This window comes from Rhinolophus ferrumequinum, chromosome 18 (genome assembly GCF_004115265.2).
Source record: "Rhinolophus ferrumequinum isolate MPI-CBG mRhiFer1 chromosome 18, mRhiFer1_v1.p, whole genome shotgun sequence".
In the NCBI taxonomy this organism is placed as follows: domain Eukaryota; kingdom Metazoa; phylum Chordata; class Mammalia; order Chiroptera; family Rhinolophidae; genus Rhinolophus; species Rhinolophus ferrumequinum.
Genome location: NC_046301.1, coordinates 10985615 through 11008779, shown reverse-complemented (window position 1 = coordinate 11008779; position 23165 = coordinate 10985615).

Sequence of the window (23165 nt, the reverse complement as noted above, 5' to 3'; positions counted from 1 at the left end):
GACACCAAACAAGACAAAATAAAGCAAACACATTAAACCACACTTTGGCTCATAAAGACCTGTACCTTTTTCTGTTGACTTAAATTCATAATCACATTGGATCTCAGCTAATCTATGGATTACACGATTACATATGAGAAACAGCTCTCTTTCATCATAATAAAACAGGATCATCTTTTAATGGACTTATGAATAGTCTTTTTTAAAAGATAATACCATAAATTTAGCACATCATTTACACTAATTTATATTGAAAGTGTTTTAATCTGTTTTATGATTATTGGACAGTTCCAGTTTTATTCCTCTTTTTCGAACAATTATAATAAATTAGACTTTGTTTGAAAAACATCAATTTTATTATATTTGAATATCTTATGACCAGAGTTTTGCATAGCTTTGGTTAATTTTATCACTCTCCTCTGTGTTTTCCATTTTCTTATGATTTCTAATTTTGTATATGCCTATCCCTACTTATTTTTATAATTAATAACATTGAATACTTTATTGTTTTACTTCTTTTTTGAACAGGGACTTTCTATATTTATCAATTTTTATTTTATTCTTTTCAAACTCGTTAAATTCTGCCTTTGTCCTTATTTATTTCTTTTCTTTGCTTTTTATTGTTTTGTATTGACATATATATTTATATTTTATGAATTAACTGTTTAGTCACATTTTTTGTCTTGATTAACAGTGAAAGTATTTTAACTCTGCACTATGTCTGGGTACCCCCTTTTTTGTTAAAGTTCATTGGGGGTAACAATGGTTAGTAAAGTTACATAGGTTTCAGGTGCTTCATCTATATATCACATTGTTTACCACTCAGAGTGTTTACCACTCAGAGTGTTTACTACTCTGAGTGTTTACCACTCAGAGTCAGTTCTCCTTCTATCCCCGTGTATTTGATCCCTTTTACTCTCTTTTATCACAGCCAGTTTCAATGAGATATATACAATCCATACCAATTGGAGCAGTATTCTAATTTAGGAAACATACTTAAAGTTATATCATCTAACGGTAAAACAAGAATAATAAATAACACTGATTGTTTACACTGGCCTAAGTATTTGACTTTTTGTGTTTACAGACAATTATAATATTAAGGGTATCCTCATAAGAAATTTACTGTTTCATACTTTGTTTATTGATGACATATCTAAGCACAGACATGTAAATATTCTGCCCAACATCATGTGTTACAAAACAGCAAAACTATACTTTGTATGCAGCGAGATTGTAATCTTACGTGTCAACTTGGCCAAACTATAAGGCCTAGTTGTTCGGTCAAACACCAGATGTTGCTGTGAAGGCATTTTGTAGATGTGATTAACACAATTGGTTGACTTAATTTAAAGATACAATCTTCAGTAAAGTGGGTGGGTCTCTTCCAGTGGTTCTACAAAGAAGAAGGAATTATACCTTAAGACTGTAACAGAGAAATCCTGCCTGAGTTTCTAGCCTGCCCCATGAATTTACCAGTCACCCCCCACCCCCACAAAACTGCAGGAGCCCATTGATTTAACTCTTTGTTCTCTTTTCTCTCTCTCTTTCTTTCTCTCTCTCTCTCTTTCTCTCTCTCTCTCTCTCCCTCCTCTCTCTCTTTCTTTTCCTCCCCCTTTCTCCCTCCTTTCCTTCTTCCCTTCCTCCCTCCCTCCTTCTTTCATCCATCTACCCATTTATCTATCCATCTATCTAATAAATCAATTGGAACTACAACTCACACTAATAAACTCAGCTAACATTTCTCTTTCAGGTTTCTCAAATGCCTTGTTTTTTAAAGTTATGCTCCTCATATTACTTCTCTTTGCTAACAAGATTGCAAATGCCTCGATACCAGGTAGCACAGCACCTTCTGGCATGTTGGGCTCGGCTATCACTCCCAAGTGATTGGCAGAGTGACTCACATCCCTTATCAACTCACCCAACATGCCCACACAAATTGATATGGAAAGTTCACTAAAACACTGTTATTTTCTGTGCATCACCCCGTGAATTTTAAGAGAGGTTGTATTTATTTTTAAACTTATTACTTTGGATTTATCAAGTTTTTTTGTTTGTTTGTTTTGTTTTGTTTTGTTTTGTTTTGATCTTACTCAGTTTCTACATCTATCCCTGAGTCACATACTCGTATTTATTCCGAGATCGGAATCTTGTCATGATATCCTCACATTGGTCTGTTTGCCTTGGACTTATTTTTGGCTTATGTGCAAGTCCTTGGTTCTGATACGTACAAATTCTCTCATGAACTGTGATAAGAGGCAATAGATCCCCCACCCTTCCTAAGCCCAGAGAATGTCACCTGACTACGCCTGATAGCCCTATACACCCTAATGGGAAAAAAAATGAAAGAAATACAATACAAGGCACATTGTTAAAATCATGTACATTTTTCAGTTTGTGTCTTAATTGACCTGTCTGAGGAATTTGACATATCTGACCAGGGTTTTTTTATTGAAACTTTACCCTCTTGATATCCATGAGCCAGTCAGGCATATATTGTGTTAGTTTCTTTAAGACTTTTATTTTGTCTGTCTCTGAAATACTTATGTTCTTTCTTCTCTACCAGGACAATTTTATGTATAAACATTGCTTCGAATACTACTTATATTCTAATATCTCCAGGCAAAACTGAAACTGAATTACTTGCCTCAATATATATGACGTATCAGCTTGTAAAATGCCCGTCTATAATCTATAAAACTATGTAGCTCAGTCATGAAGAAATAATTCTTACCAGTCATTTTCAAACGATTCAAAGCCATTTAAAGTTATGTAAAAAATTGATATGTCATCGCCCTCTTATCTGTAGCCTATTCCAAACTTGCTCTTTTATGTTCTGTGTATCAGTAACTCTTAATTATTGATCTAGGCTGATAAGTCAGAAGTCTAGGAGGAAGAGTAGTCTTCTTTCTCTTGGTCTCCTCACACCCAATGAACAAAAAAATCTTATCCAGTTTGCATCCTAACAATTTGTAAATTCTGTTTTAATTCCTCTACGTCCACTCTCTTTATTCTAGACTAGACATTAACCATATCATGATTGGAACCTTGCAAATTCCTTTGTACTGTAGTGACACCCCTCTGTCGAGTCTTCTCTTCCACTGCCCCAGAGCGACCATCTAACATGATTATATTAACCTTCAGCTTCAAGTCATTTAACAGCTCCTCAGTAACTAAAGAATGATCTTTAAACTCAAGATAAAATCTAAACTCAGTACCTTACAATGTCTCCTCTAAACTCCTTTATCCCGTGATCTGATTCCTTACTCCTCTCCTTGGTCTTTATACCCACTTTATATTACAGTTATGGTATACATCCCTTTTCTATTGTTGCCATAACAAATCACCACAACAACACACATTAATTATCTCAGGGTTCTTCTAGGTCAGAAGTCTGGATTAGTCCAGCTATTATTTCCTCTGCTCCAGATTTCACAAACATAAATCCAGGTGACAGTTTTTTCTTATAATTAGATTGGACCAATCAAGTTCATAGAGGGTAATCTCCCTCTCTGTATGTCCTTAGCCTTTGTTATATTCTCAAAGTCCCATTTTGTATTAGCATAAATGTTCATAAGTTCCAGGTATTGGGGCATAGAAATCTTAGGACTATTATTCTGTTGACAATTTTTCTGTTCCTTTATGTTTATACTCATACTCTTGCAACTTCCTAGAATATAGCCACCATTTGAAGTGTCTGGAAAACTGTTATACAGCCTTCACATCCCAGCGTAAAGGCTGCCACTTATGAGAAAATAGGCATGCTGAGAAAAACCTCTTCTAATGCTACCATTTTGCATTTTCTTCTATATCCAAACTGGTGATGAATTTATTTTGTTGTATTTGTGCCTATCTGTAGGTCCACTGGACTGTAAAACTTGTGAAGATAGTGATGATGCGTTTTACCTTATATAGCATCATTCTTATTTAAAGTTATATATTACAGTGGAGGCATGTTTGAATTATGTGCCTAAACTTTTTATATTCAAATGAGTCAAGAAAATAGATTCCTAATGCTACAGGATACAGAGAAGGTCACTGGGGAAAGCCTTATAAGCAGAGAGGTGGTAGAGACAAGTCATATTCAAGTCTCATTTCACAGCTGGGCATAAACTGAGCTAGCTTATAAAATGAGGTAGGTTTATTATGCAATCTAGGCATAAACAGCCAAGTATTTGATAGGGACCACCCCCTGCCACCCCTGGTAATGGTCTACATATTTACAAGGTCAGAAGACAGGGGGCACAAATATATGTGATCATGTAAAGATGGAAACTCCTGGTTATAGAGTAGTTTGCTAGAGACAGGGAACCTCTGGAGCCTGATGGCTGGTATCACCCTGTTCCTGTTCAGCTACTTCGGTCCTTTCGAATCAACTCTCTGCTCAGCTCCGGGAGGAAGAAAAGGAGCCTTCAGGGCTATCCAGATTTGTCACTTATCAGCATTCAAGAGGAAAATGTGTTTCCAAAAGAAAGTATGGTACAGTGGGATAACATTGTGATTTTATGATTTTTTAAATCAGACAGGTATTTGTTGGAATCCCACATGTGCCACTTATGAGTTCTGTTATTTAAACTCTTTTGATAAAACTAAGTTTTCAAATTGAGTTATAATATAGACCATTAATGTCATTGGTTTTATTAACTAAAAAAAATACATATTAATACATTGATTGCATATAGCAAAAGCTAAATAAAATATGTGATAAATAATATATATACACTATATATATACATATATATGTATATATGTGTGTGTGTGTATGTGTGTATATATATATATATATATATATATATATATATATATATATATACAAACTAAAAGCTAAACTATAGCCCAAGATTATCTGATGATCAATACAAGATAAAAGCTGTCACCTGACGGAGTGTGACAGCTAAAGATCTGCAAGAACCCAAGGCTATTCAGATGCAATTTTTAAAAATAGATTAAGAAGAAAAACACACTACAATGGTAATTTGTGAAAAACTCACACACACAAAACATTCTATATTCAGTGATAATTAACTTTTCAAGCCCACCTCCCCATTTTTAAAATTAATTTTAAGAAATGGACTTCCAATGATCTCCTAAAACAAATATATATATATTTGTTTATAAATATATATATATATATATATATATATATATATATATATATATATATATATATATCACCCCAGATATATATATCTCAGGGATGATATCAGAGGTGCCAAGAAAAAGTATACACATGCTTTGTATTCATCTTTTGTTATCAGTATATATAGAATATAATTTTAATACAGCTTTTTCCTTTCTTAAAATGTGTACACATTTTTTGAGGAACCTCTTTGTGTGTGTGTGTGCATGTGTCTGTGTGCGTATATTCATTTATTTTTTATTTATTATTTAAATTTATGATCAGCGAATGTTACCGGGAACCAAACCAAATTTTTTTTTTATGGAATTATGGTATAACAGAAAACAAGGATTCTGTGATTGTTTATTTCTCTCGTTCATTATTTGGAAACTGGATATACATAGTGCTCTTGACAGTCTTATCTTTATAATGTGCTAGAAAATTGTTACCACTTAGCCTCTTCCTATAATGGAACACTTTTCAAATGTAAGACCAATTTATCTGCCAAAGGAAATAAATGAACCAGAAATTAGCTGATAGGTCTAGAAGAGAAAGCTCCCCTAATTTACAGACCAAAAAGATAGGTAACTGTAATTTTAGAAGCTCTTATTTTAGTTAGAATGGAAAATGACAAGTGTATGGGATTTCTGATCACTTTATTACTGTAAAATAGAGGTCTGAAACCCAGGGTTAGTTTGGGAGTTTAATTCATCCGATTAAGCAAAAAAAAAGAAAAACTCAGAGTGAACTAAAATATATTTGAATATGCACACATTAAGTGTCATGGTGTTGGGTTTTTAGGGAAATAAGAATATTAAAATGATAACGTCAACCTCTCCAATTGAGGTCCAGAATACATGCATTTTGTGTATTTTAGAAAAAATTGTAAAAATGGTTTGTAAATATTATTGAAGGCCAATGTGCCATCAAGGCCAAGATTATTTGATGATCAATACAAGATAAAAGTTGTCTCCATGATGGACTGTGATTGCTAAAGATCTTCAAGAACCCAAGGATATTCAGATGCAATTTTTAAAAATAGATTAAGAAGAAAAACACACTATAATGGTAATTTGTGAAAAACTTACAGAAGTGTATTTCCTCATCATGATTTTTCTAATTCATTTTATGTTGTATAAACATTAAGGAACAAACTATGTTGTATAAATAACTTCTATATTAAATAACATTTTATGTTAAAATGAGTATTTTTAAAATCACAACAAAGTATAGGGCAAATGATATGCTCCAAAATGTATTTACAATATATGTATGTATAAAAACATTATGAGTAAAATATTATTCATATGAGCCCAGGAATATAATTTCATCTTTTCAATTCACTGAAATTTGAATTTAAGATATAATCACATTCTATAAAAATATGTCATTATTTTTACATAGAATTATGTCTTCCAAATCTGAACAAGATATGCACTAAAAAATGTCAGCCTTTATTAAAAGCTAAATATAATGATAAAGAAACTTGTCTCCATATGAAAATTAACAAACCGCTGCCCTTAGGATTTAGGTATGAATTTTAAAATGGTAAAAAAGATATATGTCTATATATATATATCTAATCTATCTATCTACCATCTATCTATCTATCTCTATTTAGGTAGATAGAGATAGATAGATAGCTATAGATACACACACGCATGCACACACACACACACACACACACACACACACAGGGTGCCAAAAAAATGTATTCACATTTTAAGAAAGGAAAAAATTGTGTTAAAATTGTAATACTCAATATATACTGATAACAAATGATGAATACAAGTCTTGTGCATATATTTTTTTTTGAATCCCCGGTATACAAATTTTACATGTTATTTTGTATTCAGTCAACAAAATAAGGTTAGATGTTAGTGGATAGTTTTAAATGTTAAGATAAAATTAGAGACCTATGTTCTAAATTTAAAAAAGAAAAAATAGAGTTTTAGAAACATAAAGAAGTCCCACAAACTACCAGAAATTAACTTTTGTATTTGTTTTTAACAGCTGTGAAAAAACGCTTGTTTAATAGTTTAGATTCTGTAAAGTCACCATCTAAGTAAGATGAGGCTTTGCATTATATTCTAAGAACTCGTTTTACATATTTGGTACTTACAAGCTCATGAAAGATGTAAATTATGGTTTCTAAGAATGTGTTCCTTCTCTATTAAGTTGTACTTTCTTAAAGATGCTATTCCAAATATTATAATAATTATTCAGTCCTCATGAATATACTTTTCTTACTTCTCACTTTTATATTTGGTACCACTCATATAATATTTATATGTCTGCCTCATACTTGTACTACACTAGATATTCATTACTTGGGAATGTCTTATTACTAGAGTTCTTTGAATGGGGTTTTAAGGTTCTCAAAATAGATACTTTTGTTTGGAACTGGGGTTGTTAGCACATAATTCTTGTTTTTAAGTGCTATTACTTATAAATTAATATTTTAAACTATTTATACGTTGGTCATACAAAATATTTATTCATCAGTTTATTTTGTGAATTAGTTTGTTTTAAATTGAATTTAGTATATGCTAAGAAATTAAGAATTGCAAATAGCAATGATTGGGTACCAATTATACCCGTTTTACAGCATTGAACACTGTAGGTGATAAGCAAATAAACTAATGAAAACTACTTTTACACCTGATATACATCACAGCATACTCTAGCCTTGAATATTCTTTCTGTGACTTCTAAAAATTTTGCTCTAAGGTCCTAAGGTTACCTATTTTTTGTTGTTGTTGTTGTTTATGGTAATTCACATGTAGCAGGAACTTTAAAAATCACCTATATCTCTTTTCTTCCCACCCACTTTTTGAGATTTTTAGGGCAAGGATCCCTCACTCTTGTGGTAAACTTTTACTAATGGAATTTTTAATTACATGAAAGAAATGGCATAGTGGCACTGTAATATATTAAACCTCATTAAAATAATATTGATTTTATCAAGAATTTATTATTCAATGTGGATTTGTTTGCCTTGCTGATGTAAGGGACTGCAACTCCATTTTTTTTTTTTTTATGTCAGTTTGGGAAATGAAAACTGAAATATAGTGTATATAGATAGTAACTGTAAGGCAATGGAGTGTAAAAAAAAAGGCAAGTAAAATAGCATATCAGCCTTGACATTTAAACACAATGATCAATTATTTTTCAATTCTTTTACCTACTCTAAATATATAGTTTTATTAGCCTTGCCTTTGATTTCATCTTTATATATCTAGAAATAAAATGGATTTATTACCAAACTGTGTTCACTGTTTTTACAACGGGGTTTATTTAACTGCAACATAATTATTTTTCCTATTCAAAAATCTTCTTCCCAAAAAATTAGGTTTTGTTTCATCAAATAATATTTGTTCCCAAATTCAAATTTAAAGAATTGTGTAATAAACTATTACATCATTTTTAGTTTCAAAATTCTGGTTTAGTTTCAAAATTCTGCAATTTAATAGAATATAAAAATATCTACAATAATATTGCTGCCGCACCCATCTTCTTATGTTAGAGTTTTATCATTTTGTAAAAAAGGGTAAATACTGAATGCTTTCTGAATCCTCTCTCCTTTAGGTTCATGGCTTAAGTTCAGTAACTATTTACCTTTCTTATTTATGGTTAGAAACAGAAAAAAATGTAAAAAATGTCAGATGTATATCTTTCTCACAAGCTTCATAAAATGTCCACTTAATTTTAATGTAATTCCTTTAATTAATAAAATTATGCTATGCCTGTGTTCTCAATAATGAAGCATTTCATCTTGCCAGTGTTCAAATGTAAGAGTAGGCATTCAAATTCTGACATTCATTGGCTGTTTTTAATCTTTTCTAGACTTCTTTTTTATGATTTTTATTTTAGACTCTGAACCTAGATTTTCTTAGTCAACTGTTTTTTTCTTCCAGAGAACATTATAGATTCTGATTCAGTACAACTATCAAAATGATCTAATTTTCTATAAATAAAACAACAGTTTTCACATTATTTGTTCTTATACTTCATTGCCTTTTATGTTTCTTACTTAGGCAATAATTTTAACAATTCCTTTTTATGCTCATGCTATGTGTTTTTAAAAACAAAATAATTCAAATTTGTTTTCCATCTGGTTTAAGTAATTTAATTATTACGACACTTTAAGACATATTACTTTTTTTGTCTTAAAAATATATTGGCTTTTGCCAGAAATGACTTCACAAATCTGCTGGATATGTATTCATAGATCAGAATTCTAACCTATGTAATTTTTATCATTTAAAAAAAAAGTGAATAGAATGTTTTAATCCCTGAAAATGTTTCTCTTATTTGTCCCTAGTTTCTACCTTAGAGGAGTTGGAGTGTCTTTCCTGAAAATTTACATTTTAGAAGATTTCTGGATTGAACCCTAAGGGAATGCTTTTCTCTGCAATTACCCTTGTTTATCATCCCTTTGATTTTATTTAACACATTATCTGACAACAAGAAAAGATCCATGACCTTAATCTTGCTGATCTTCCTATATCTATTAGGCAAATGCCTAATTTAACAAATGAGCCTTCTGCTTTGCCCTAAAACCAGAAAACTCATTTTTCCTAAAACTAATCAATGCAACAAGTTTAGAGAATCAGATTTTTCTTTTTTGGCGGGAAGAAACATAACAAAGAAAAAGAAAAAAAAGAAAACATTACTCAAAACCAGTGTTTAAACATGTTAAACATGAAAACCACAGTTTAAAACTATGAATCTAGATTATATAAATATTCTGAATGCTATTAGAGGATCAGCACATTTGGAGTGACTCCACTGTTTCCTGAACTTTATTTTTGTAATTGGATGGAAGATTCACAAATCAGTAGAAAATAAAATAGTGTGACTATTGCAGTAACTTACAATAGCATCTGAGATGTTCGACATTTTTGATAAATGCCTGCACAGGCTCATGATATAAACATCACCTTGAGATTACGTGTATCGTGCATGCTTGATAAAAGTGTTCTTTTTATTGTTTTAATTATTAAAAATAGAGAAATCTTGCACTGGTGATATCCTGAATGAGAATCACATTTCATTTTGTTTCTATTTTGTCTAAATAAGCAGTGACTTCACTTTACATAAAAGCTAATTTCCCAGAGATTTAAATTTAAACAACAAACCATTAAAACACTATGTGAAAAATCACACTTTGAATATCTTTAACACAAAAAGGTGATCAGGTCAGCCTCCCACTTCTCAAGAAATTTACAGTTTTGTTAGAGAATGTAGATATACACAAATTACTATTAAATGAGCAAAAACATAGTTTCAGTCAGGAAGTAAGAATACATTTTCTGGAATTCCTAGGAATTCATAAACTAAAATAGAACAATATCTACCAATTTATGCATATCTTCTACATCCTTTCAGTAATCAGTTCTAATCCTCATTCTTTTCATTAAGCCTTTTCCTATGTTCATTAGGCATTTTTTGGTAGCTCAACCAATAAAAGATGAGAGGCGCCTTTATTTACTGAAATAATTTGAAAAATGCAAATTAAGAATGTCTTTGACAAGACTAAATTTCACACATTTTTTTAAAATAGCCAGAGAATAGATCTACTGGAAAATGGAAGAACTGGGATATAATGGAATTTATGGAGATTTGAACTGGAAATGGATTCATGATCTAAAGCAACTCCATGGAGTAGGTCATTATTTTAATTATATACTTCCCTATTAAATATAATAATATCAAGAATAATACTTACAATAAACTATAACTACAACGACAACAAATAGTAGTTCATGAATTTCTACTATGGGACTTCATCTTTAGGAAGCATTTTCTCTGATTTTAGCCTCCCCACGTCCCCTCCCCAAACAAGACAAAACAGGAAACACACCAAGAACTGCTCACTTTTTCTTTGAATTTCATTTTGACACTTTGGAAGAAACTCAGATGGATCTCTTGCTTTCACTGAAGTTCCCACTGTCTTTTTTGGGCAAGGATCTTGCAATCCAGAAAGAAAGAAATTATTTCCCAACCTGTGGATTGACTGGTGAGGTCACTTCTTTTGATAATCTACTGTGAGTATGACAACAGGGACATCTAGTAGAGACAATTATAGGGCTATGGGAAGAATGGATTTGCAAGAGGATTTAAATAATGTTTGCCTCCCACTACAGTCCAAGCTTTAAGTGTTATGCTATGTTCTGTCTGTGAATGGTGATCACATTCACATTCAAGGTTCTACCTAACAACTGGAAAAACACGATTCCTGAAACTATCATCCTGATCTCTTTCAGACAGTATCATATGTTCTAAAAATCTGGGTTTAGATGCTCTCATAATATACTATTTATAAGTATTTTGAAAGTTTAATTTTTTTGTGGTCATTTCATGACCTTTATTTCTCTCAATAGACTGCTCCTTGAAGGTTGTTAATTTTTAAAACATTTTTATGCTTGTATATTTACATCTCCAATACTTAGCCCTGGTTGGTATATGGTCAGTTGTGATATACGTATTTGGTAAATGAATTAAAATTAAATTTATTTAAGGGAAAATCTTTTTAAAATAACTTGTTCAAAAATAAGTATTTAATAGATTTACTTTAGAATTTTAGAGCTTTATTCATATATAAGCAGAATTTCCTCAATGTCAGAAATATGTATATATTCCAAGTGTAGTGTTAAGTTCATGTGCTGAGAATGGTAGTATCTGAAGAGGAAGAGATATTTTATGTCCTACCCAGTAAATTGGAAATTGTGTGGTAAACGTGATTGATGTATTTTCTTGTAGAGTTTCCTGAATCGAGGGGGTTGTGCATTGACATTGTGTCACTTAACATAACAGATATTCCTCCCAGGTTAAGTGACAGGCACACTGAGTTTCCATAAAGAATAATATAACATTTCTTTCATATGTATTAGTTTTAATATTTGTGCAAATATTTGTAAAATTTGTTGTTTCCTAATATGGATGAAAAAATGTTAAAGTTCATATAAATCATTTTGATTCATTATTGCATTGGAATAACATTCTGTCTAATAAACTTTAAAAATAAATCTCCCGATGAGAATTAATGTAGAACCTAGGGTCTTAGTGGTTTTGTAACTACAGACTATAACCTTGAACTTGATATTTAATGACTTAAAAAAAACACAAAATACGAAACACTGATTTTCTATGACCAATAGTGCTATTTTTATTTTCTGATCAAAATATTTAAGTGATTTTGTGTGGCCATTAACATTTCCAAATAAATCAGTTCTTTGAAGTCAAGTTCTATATATTTAATATTCTTCCTTTTCATGCCAGCTCACATCACCTCTCTAGTCAACATGCAACACAAATTGAACACACAATAAATGATTGTTATTGACGTAAATTCTCATTTGGACACCACACAAATGAGGAGAAATATACTCTGATGAGGCAGAAAAGGGTTAATAAAAGTGAGCCTCAAGGGGGACTGCCTAGGCCTGTATCCCCTTCCCAGGAACCACCCAGGCTCATCCCATAGAAATAATTCAAAATGTCCAAACACTCCTAAAAAAAAGGAAATAAGATCCAACTGGTATTAACAGATTCTTCACACATCCCCAAACTGTTAAAACCTGTCTGTTACTTGAACTCTAGCCTTATTATAATACAATTAAAATAAAATGAACATTAAGGCTTGGCACCCCCATTAGGGTTTTTCTGTATGCATTCTGGGTACGAGCATGCAGAGGAAGACACTAGTTATATAAGCAACATATGTCAATCAGATGACCTCAGTCTATACATCACATGTCCTGCCATAAGGAAATTTACCTACCCTTTTCTGTATAAGAAAAAGCTAACCTAAAGTTAGGCAGTTGTCTGCCCCGGCAACTTCTATGCTGGCATCCTTGAATAAACTGACTTCCTTGCTCTCCTCATTTCAGGTTGAGTCTGTGAATTTTTTCACCTTTTGCGAATGACCAGAGTTTAATTCCAATGACACAACCTATTCTCACAGGATTTTCAAAAATAAACTCCTGGGTGAAACCCATCTCAGTTGGTGACCAACTTTCTGTTTTGTATCCCTTGAAAAAATTAACCACAAAAAATGTTTTAAAACTGTTGTTAGGTAGTATATATTTTTATAAACTAAATATTATTATTGTATGCCATTTAAGGACTAATAATTAAAGATCATTTGAATTAAAATACTTCAAAGCAGTGGCATCAAATAAATTTTGAACAGATCCAGAGAAAACTGGCCAAGAGAGAAATCCAAACGTTGTGCCTCTATTTTCCTGTGCATTTCTTCAAGTAAGGGGCAGAGGTGTTGGAGTAGGATTTGCTGTAGGTAAGCGTTGATGAGTATATTGCTGGGAAATTGCTATTTCATTTTAGTATTAATTATGTATTTGTAAGATTATAGGCTTTTCAATTTTTAACAGATATCTTTTTTTTTTTTCCCCAGTGTTAACTACTCTCTGGATATGGACTTTTTATGGCTGATTCTCTCTCCTTGTCCTTGCTGTGTTATTCACCTTCTCTTTGTGTTGATATTATTCTGTCAGTTTATTTAAAACAAATAAGAATATTATACTTGATCCCTTTACCCTCATCTACCACCCTCCTCCTGAACTGACTCTGGGTGGTGAACACACAATGTGATATATAGATGATGTGTTACAGAATTGTACATCTGAAACCTACGTAACTTTACTAGCAATTGTCACCCCAATAAACTTTAATTAAAAAAAAAAAGTTACACTTGCTCCACATCATGTCCCATGTAAATTGCAAGTGTTAGACCCTAAAACGACGAATGCTAAGAACCTTTTTCTTGTGAATGGGATAAGAACGGTAATGTTCTGGCAGAGTCTCGGTGAGTAGCATGATGATTACAGTGGAATAGGTTGCAGAAAACCATTTCCTATACATAATTGGTGAAAAGGCATTATTACAGTGGAAAAGTAAGCACCACAGCATCAGAAGTACCACCAAAGAAGAAGGTTTATTGTCAAAAGAGTTATTTCCTCATACAAAAAGGGATTCAAGAAGTTCAACAACTAACCATAGCCTCAGAAAGCACTGGATCCTTAATCTATGGCTTCTAAATCCATAGAAGAAACACTCTGTCAATTGAGAAACAAATGACCACAATTTAGAGAATTTAAGCATGATTTGAAAAAGAATGACACTGTATAAACACTGGTTGAATAAGATTCATTGAACTGTGACATCCATAGCAAATCAAAACTTTATTTGCACAAGGTTTTTATCTAATTTTAAGAACTGCTATGGCAATCATTAGATTCTCAGGAAATGTTATCAGCCTCAATTTTGAGACAAAATGTGAATGATGGAGAAGAAGGGAAAACTGCTAGAAAGACAGGTGCTGTGGAGGGGCTCAGAGTGGCCCAACTGGATAAGGAACAAGCTCCAGTCTGGGAAATGTATTTATGAAATGACTCTACTCTTGCAGACAGAGAAATATGCCCTGCTTTCCGAAATTCATGCTGTCACTTCCCTTTTATGAAAGACCTACATTGGTACAGTAACAGCTTTTTTCATAAAGCAAACATGCTCTTTGATTTTTTTGTTTTGTTTTGTTTTGGGTTAGTGCAAACACGTATGAATGCACTCTGTTTTAAGCCATTTTAACTTATGAAAGTTTTCATAGGAACACACTGTTTTTCAGATAGTAGGGGAAACCTTTACCTCTTAATCATTATGTAGTGTTGAAAAAAGAAAAAAAGGAAAACAACGCCATAGGTTATATACACTGTTATACTTTAATATTTCGATCAAGTAACAGGTTATCTTCAAGAATTTTCTGATTATAAAAGTGAAAACTAAAACACAAATCTAAAGGTAACTAGAGACCAAGTATTTCACACACTTTTTTCTAATCAGTAGTTTAGATGAATAAAATTTTCAGCAAAAATAGGTTATCTTCAAGAATTTTCTGAGTATAAAAGTGAAAACTAAAACAAATCTAAAGTTAACTAGAGTACAATTATTTCACACACTTTTTTCTAATCAGTAGTTTAGATGAATAAAATTTTCAGCAAAAATAGGTTATCTTCAAGAATTTTCTGAGTATAAAAGTGAAAACTAAAACACAAATCTAAAGTTAACTAGAGTATGAATATTTTATACACTTTTTACTAATCAGTAGTTTAAATGAATATCATTTTCAGCAAAACCTGTATTCATATTTCTCTCCGTGTCTCACATTTTATATTTACTAGGGAATCATACTAGTTACAGGTGCATAATGAAACATGCTGGTATGATTGTTGGCCTCATGAACTTAACCAACCCAGCACTTTGTTTCTACTTTTAAAAATAAATAAATAAATTCCAAATAACTAATAAATCAAGGGAACATAGATATTATTGTGTATTTGACTCACTTACTCATTAGTGAACTAAGCAATATGAAAGCCTAGAGACTTTTGGCTTTCAACAATTTCTAAAAAGCTACTTAACTGCTAAAGATTTTATTCTCATCACATTTAATCCACCCAGGGAAATGCCCTTTTGACTGTCCGTCTTTACATTTTCCTTCATTAAGCTGAATAACTTGTGCTGCTATGTTTAATGTAAATCTCCTTATTATTTATTTATTTTTTTAACAGGGGATTAAAACATATTTTATGGATTGGGGATTTCTGTTTAAAGTACTTTCTAAGTTGCTTTGATTTCCAAACTTCTTTTTTAAATTTCATCTTTGGTAGACCAAACTGTATCGGAGTTTTTATAAATTTCTTTCAATATATTACATCTGAACAATTTTAGTCTTGTATATGTCACGAGCATTTCTGTCACAACTTTCCAAAGATGAATTGGGTTACTGACAATTTTATAACTGATTATATTCATTATATCACAACAATATACATTCAGGGTCATTTAACTAAAATTTAGATATCTTTAGTATACATGAGAAACTTGGGGGAGAAGTTCCTCCATTAAGATAATAAAAAAATATATATATACAATTTAGAGTTGCAACATATCTAAAAGAGTGTGACTTTTTGGCCTTCAAAATTGTCGTCAAATTTTTCTTACCAAATAAATTGTGACTCCATGTACTTTCCCAGAATTTAGTCCATTTTCTTGAAGAAAATAAAGCAGTGCTTTGAAACACATGTTAAATAATAAGATTATGTCACTTAATTATGACAAAATGGTGATAGTTTGACAAAACTCAATGATTTAAAAGTTACTCTTTATTTAATATTAAACATATTGGAAATGTTTATATGGTCCTTGGATTTCTTTATCTTCATTTTGACATCGTTTAATAAAAATTCAGAGTCAAAATGTTTGACTTAGCAAATATGACGACATATTTATGAATGCAAAATACTCTTTCATGATCATAGCCATCCTGCATTGTGACTCTGAGTAGGGCAGTCACTTAGGCATTTGTGTATAGTCTTAATGTTTCTTCTGACTACAACTAGTAGAAATATTTGTCCAAATGTATGGAATGTACAACACTAGAAGAGCAAACCCTAATGTTAAATGGTGGGCTTTGGTTGAAAACGATTTGTAAAGGTAGATTTGTTAACTGCAAGAAATGTACCACATTGGTAGGGGTGTGAATAGTGGGGGTGGCTCTGCCCGAGAGAGGGCAGGGGCTTGATGGGGAAGTCTGTACCTCTCACTCAGTTGTTCTGCGAACCTCAAACTGCCTCCAAAAAAACTGTCTGCCAAAAAAAAAAAAAAAAAATCTAGCGTTAATATAGTTTAATATAGTGTAAGAATGAAATAAAGTTAATTTTATAAAAATCACTTTAAGTTTTACATAGAAAACATAATACCTCAATAGAAATGTATGCAGGAAATAGATTCCTTTAGATTTTAGTAGCTTTTTCTTTTTTATATAAGCCATACATTTACTTTCAGTATTTGTATATTACCTGAATGTATGGGCAAAATGAGGTATGTATTTCCCCTTAAAAACTAAGTCCTCCTAATGCTTTCCACATAGTGTTTTCCAAAGAATGTTGTCACATGTGCTCAAGCAGTCATTATATATTCGATTGCAGTTGTGGTTATTCAGTCAGCATAACAACATCTTGTGGGCAACCTTGGTGATCTGTATAAAAGCCAATAAATACTGTATGGAGTGGTATTATCTGAGAAGAGCAATCTTGGCCGGGACACAGAGGGATCGATCCTATCTCCCTTCAAGTGCTTTCATGAAATATTTACGATGCAGATATACCAGAAGTGGATTTCAGTTTAACATCTACTCTCAACGTTAGCTATAGTGCAGCATGCATTAGTTTTTCCACGAGGGTTTAAAAAAATACGATTTGGGCTTATAATAATAAATCAAGGCTGCCAACTATCAATTATTTGTAATGAATGGGAAAAGCACACACTGACAGAAATAGCTCTAATTAAATAATGAATGGTATATATGTGAAATGCTTTTTATATTATTTAAAATTGAGCCCCCAAACTCTACACCACAATGGACTCGGTAAAATAGTGATCACAGACTCAGCTTAGGAAATTCAATCCAGATGTAGAAATAGATTGATAAAAATAGATAAACTAGAACTTTTATCAAATGTGAAATTAATCTTGAAAAAAAGTATGTAAAAGATAAACTGAACCAGGTATCTCTAAAACATCTATTAAAGGTCTAAGGGGAAAAAAAAGTATGTATTACAAATTTTAATAAACAGATTATTTCTAAAATGAAATAAAAATGATTTCCATACAATTTAAAGTAGCCTATTTGTAGATTCTAATATCTTTTTTAATCTCCCATACAGATTTTGGAATGGGTTCTAATAACAAATCCAAAAATATGTTATATTTTATATGTTCGCAAATACACAATTTTGTCACCATTACATCAGCAATTATATTTTAAACTTTTATTATCTTCTCGGGATTTTAGTCTACTTTGACAGAAAACATCACTGATTTACTTAACGTTAAAATGTAGGTAAACAGTATTAAATAAGTGATGATACTTGAAAAGAAGCACATACACCATAAGTCTTGGGAAATAATGTTTGTAGTAAATTTAACCATACTACATTTTAACAGGCAAAATAAGGAATGTTGTATAGTGTAAAAAACAACAAAACTGACTACCAAGATTTTCCTTTTTTTTAATACTGGGGATCTGGCTTCTTCACCTATGCCAGTAGGAAGGTAAGGGGCAGCCTATTCCGGTAGGTGGAGTGTGGGGTTTTCCAGAAGAGAAAACAGGGTGCAGGTGGAGCCCTCAGGGTACGCAATGTGGCTTCAGGTGTGTGGGGAATAAGCGCGGGTCCTGACAGAGGGCAGGGGAGGATGGCTCCGAGTTTCAGGGCCGCTCAGAGGGTGGCAGAATCCGTCCCAAGGTGCTGATGCCCTGAAAACTTCCCAGAGGAAGCCAGAATTCTTTTAATCCCAGGAGTTTTATGGGGTGGCCTGGGAGTCCTGAGATGAGAACCCCCTGGTGCCCTGGGTGCCAGAGACCCCTTATCTCAGACTCACAAGTAAGGATTCTGGCTCATGCCACCTATCAAGCTAACCTGATCCTCCTCAGTGATAGTTCAGGGGTGCCTTGCCTTGGGGTTCCGGACAGGGGCAGGAACAGGGGCAGGATCACCTTAGGTCAGAAGGAGAGAGTCTACAGTGCATGCTTATTAAGATTAAGCAACAAAGAGACTTTGAAGTTTTCAGAACAACAACAACAAAGCAATATAATCCAAGCTCCTTCTGGAAATATGGATATATATATTTTTTTTTTCTTTCTTTTTTTTTTTTCCCTGACCAGCATGCGTTACACCCATCTGCCTTCCTAAGCAAACCCAACTTTTGTTTTCCTATCCCTTCCCCTTTACATTCCATAACCTCCACTTCAGCACTGTCTGAATAACTCAGGGTAATCTGAGTTAATAACTCAGGTTGCCCTTTCTCATAATTGATTCATATAAGTGAGCAGATAGCCCAGTTCTCCCAATGAGGTTTAAAGAGGTATGTGGTAGGCTTCTGAAGAAATTCACCTTAATGTTAGGGGAGAAAAGCCTTTCTTTTCTGTACTGAAAGTGAAAAGGGCAAGAACAACCTTATTTGATGCTCCTTATACCTTTGATTTTTTTCTGTATGAGTAATAAATAAACTCTTTTAGTTTAAACCATTCTTAGTTGGGCTACTGCTATGTAGCTTTAAGTATAATATCATGAAGGACTATTCATACAAACTATACTGGGAAAACAAAATTAGTGACCTAATTAGAGATAAGCGTTAGTCTTTAGTGAAACATATTACAATAACTCCAATCAAATATTTAAAATATAGTCTGCCTCAAATTACATTTTTAAAATGTTTTCATATAAGCTTATTATTCTCAGCAATTCCTCCTTTATAATTAGTAGAGTAGCATTCGTTTAGGCAATTGTATCGGTTATATATTTCTGTTGTTATATATTTCTGGTATATCTCCCTGTGTCCTACAAGGTTAACAAGTTCTAGAAACATTTCTTGATAGCTTTCATAATCTTTCCTGACATGAAAATGATAATTATTATCTTATGATATCCCTAAACACTATTTTAAATTTTACTAATGTGGTAATTTTAAAAACTATAGGCATTTATAACAGTCTATACAATTTGTCTAGTTATCCTGTAGATAAATATTGGCTAACTTAACTCTTCTATGTGAACTGAAAGTGTATTAGCTCTATTAGATCAATTGAGTCTAAGGATATCTTGGAAATTAACCATCCTTCAATCTAATGTCTATATACAATTAAACTAAAATGCAATTGTAAATAAATACATATTTAAATACTCCTCTAAGAAAAATGTAGCAATTATTTTTTCTTTAACATATTATTTTTCCCTGAGGATATTTATCAAATAGTGCAAAACATAGAGCTCCTCACATTTACTACATTTATACACTTGTAAAATAATTTTTGAACTACATTTTGGTGTGTGTATCATCTGTTGGTTTTAATAGGGCAGAAAGAAGAAAATATAAAGGATATCTTAAAGTAATTATAAGAAAGTGAGGATTCTGGGTAATTATGAATTTTAGTTGATGCAAACTTTAACAATCTATAACATGTTTCAAAATGATTTTGCTTCTGTAACCCAGATTTAAAAAAGAAGGAAAAAACTTTATTGAGGTATAGAGAAAGATAAGGAGAGAGAGAGAGAGAGAGAGAGAGAGAGAGAGAGAGAGAGAGAGAGAGAGAGAGAGAGAGAGAGAGGTATGGGAGAGAAAGGAAAGCAGGAAGATAGGGGGAAAAAAAGGAAAGTAATGCACTTTATCTGATTTCCTAGCTGATAATTTTAAATAAAATGATATCTTTTGTTTCCCTATTCATCCCTTTTTAGAGCTACCGCCCATAAAATTAAATTATTTGATATTTGATCTTTACCACATTGTATATTATCGATTATGATATCTGCACATGTAGCTCCCAAATTTGAAAAAAAAAACAACACATTTTTGTTCTGGTCTCGTTTTCAGTGCTGATAAAGTCAGTAAATTTGTTAGCTGTGGTGCCATTAAAAAAGAAGAGCATATACTTTTTGTGAAAGTACTCTGAATATCTGTGATGTTTGTTTATCCCCTTGGAAATTAATGAAGGATTTTGTTCCTCCCAAAATGATGGTCATGTAACCCAGGGCCTGAGAAAATTATCAATATCTTATCTAAATTAAAATCTAAATTAAATCTTATTTCTCCCTTTGATCCACCTTCTTTTTGGTGAGCGTTCTATTATTGTAATACATTTATTGTTGACTATAGAGAAACATTAAAAACATTGAAAAAATTACTCAGAAGAAAGTCGCTTAACATCCTATTGAAAGGGAAGAGAAATTGTAAGGACAGAACAAAGGAACAGACAAGACTTAGAATCTCATGGAGATTGCATAGCAAAGGAAACCATTGATAAAATGTAAAAGCAACATAAGGAATAGGAAAAAATATTCACAAGTCATATATCTGGTAAGAGGTTAATATTCCAAATATATAAAGAACTATAAAACTCAGTAGCAAAACAAACAAGGTGCTTTAAAAATGAATAGAGGAACAGAATAGACATTTTCCAAAAAATATACAGAAATGGTTAACAGGTATAAGATAAGGTCCTGAACATAACTAATCATCAGGGAAATGCAAATCAAAACCACAGTGAACTATCACCTCATGCCTCTTAGTATGACAATCATCAAAAAGACAAAGGATAACAAGAGTTGGCAAGGATGTGGAAAAAAAGAGAACCCTGGTGCACTATTGGCGGGAATACAAATCAGTATAGACACTATGGAAAACAGCATGGAGGTTCCACAAAAAGTTAAAACTAGAACTATCATATGATTCAGCAATCCTACTTCTGAGTATATATTCAAAGGAAATGAAAACAGGATCGTGAAAGTAGATCTGCATTCCTATGTACACTGCGGCATAACAGGTGAAAGGATGAAGAATAAGTGATATATATTGCCCCTATTTATACATGTTGTCTGTGTACAGAGCCAATTGAAATTTCAATTTGTACGTCACAAAGGTACCATGTCAATAATACACTATGAAGTGATCTCCCTCTTCAGAGACTGTAGATACATGACCAATGCACTGTACACCTGAAGATGAAGTAGAATAATATTGTATGTCAGCAATAAATATAAATATATAAATATATATAATCACAGGATGTGGACTATTGCCTAAGGAAGATTGTCAATGGTATTGTAAGAGCTATATAAGATGTCAGAGGGGAAGTAGCTTGGGGGGGGTAGTTATCACTTTGTGAGGGGTATAAATGTCTAACTCCCATGTTGCTTTGTCCATCTGAAACTGATAAAAAAAAATACACTATGAAGCCTATGATAAAGAGATTAGATATACTAAGATTGTAAATGAACTTTTTAATTCTAACTAGCAAATCACTTAACAACTTCTGGATTATAAAAATAAAACAAATTAAAACTTAAATATATCTGTTCATCATCATCCCTTTAACAAAAGTGAGATCATGAAGAAATTAACTAAATTTTATATAACGTAAAATGTTAATAAAAATGGGCCAAATGAGTTTTGGTGCTGTAAAGTTTTTCAATATTCATCAAATAATGTTAAAATTTGCATAACTTCACACATTAAAATCCTCCAGTTACATAATCTTTTCAATTACTTTTCAATGAAGGATATTCCGATTACCACAAGACACAATGAACATTAGGCAAACGGTTAAGTATAAATGTAAGTACACTTCTTCAATTATTGCCACTGAAAAAATATCAGAACAGATTTATCACTTCAAGTTTGGAATATTTTTGTAGACACCGTGTATTTGGAGATTGCATTTTGGGATGCAACTTGTATGAAATGGATGGCTGCATTTTCAACAGCTGTACCAGTACTGAGAATAGCTAAGGATTAAAGGACTTTTTGGCAAAGCACTTCTCTTGTTAAATGGAGAATGAAATGTGCTTGGCATCTGTAATTTAAGTAATTTATAAGAAAACACATTACATAGCCAGCTGTAGATTATACTATTTCATGATTAAGATTGCAATCCATTAATCAATTTATAGACATAACTACATTATTGTTCAAAAATAACTAAGAATTTAAACACACTAGAATCAATACATATAATTAAAACAATGGTCTGCTACATTCATTGATTCATTTTTTAGCTGTTTGGTGAAATTACTGAAGCATGGAGCCAAACAGCTAACAGTATATTTAGTTTTGTTTATTGAAATAATGAAAGTGTGTTAATGATAAAGTACAAAACACATAATAGAAATTAATGTTCTGTGAAATAAAATTTTGTTTGAAAATCAAGACAAGTCAGTAAAAGCTTAAGTCTTTAAACGAACATTGCATAATGTACATTTAACAACTATTAAATCACTTTTATTGAACTGTAGTATAAATTATACACCATGAAAAATGACAGCAATATGCTGAAAACAGACTTTAGCGTATGAAATTAAATTAAATTTAAACACTATTCAAAAATTATTTTGTATCAACACAGATAACAAGAGTTTTAACATCTGTATATATTCTATTTATTCTTTTTAGTGTTTATATCCATGCATCATTT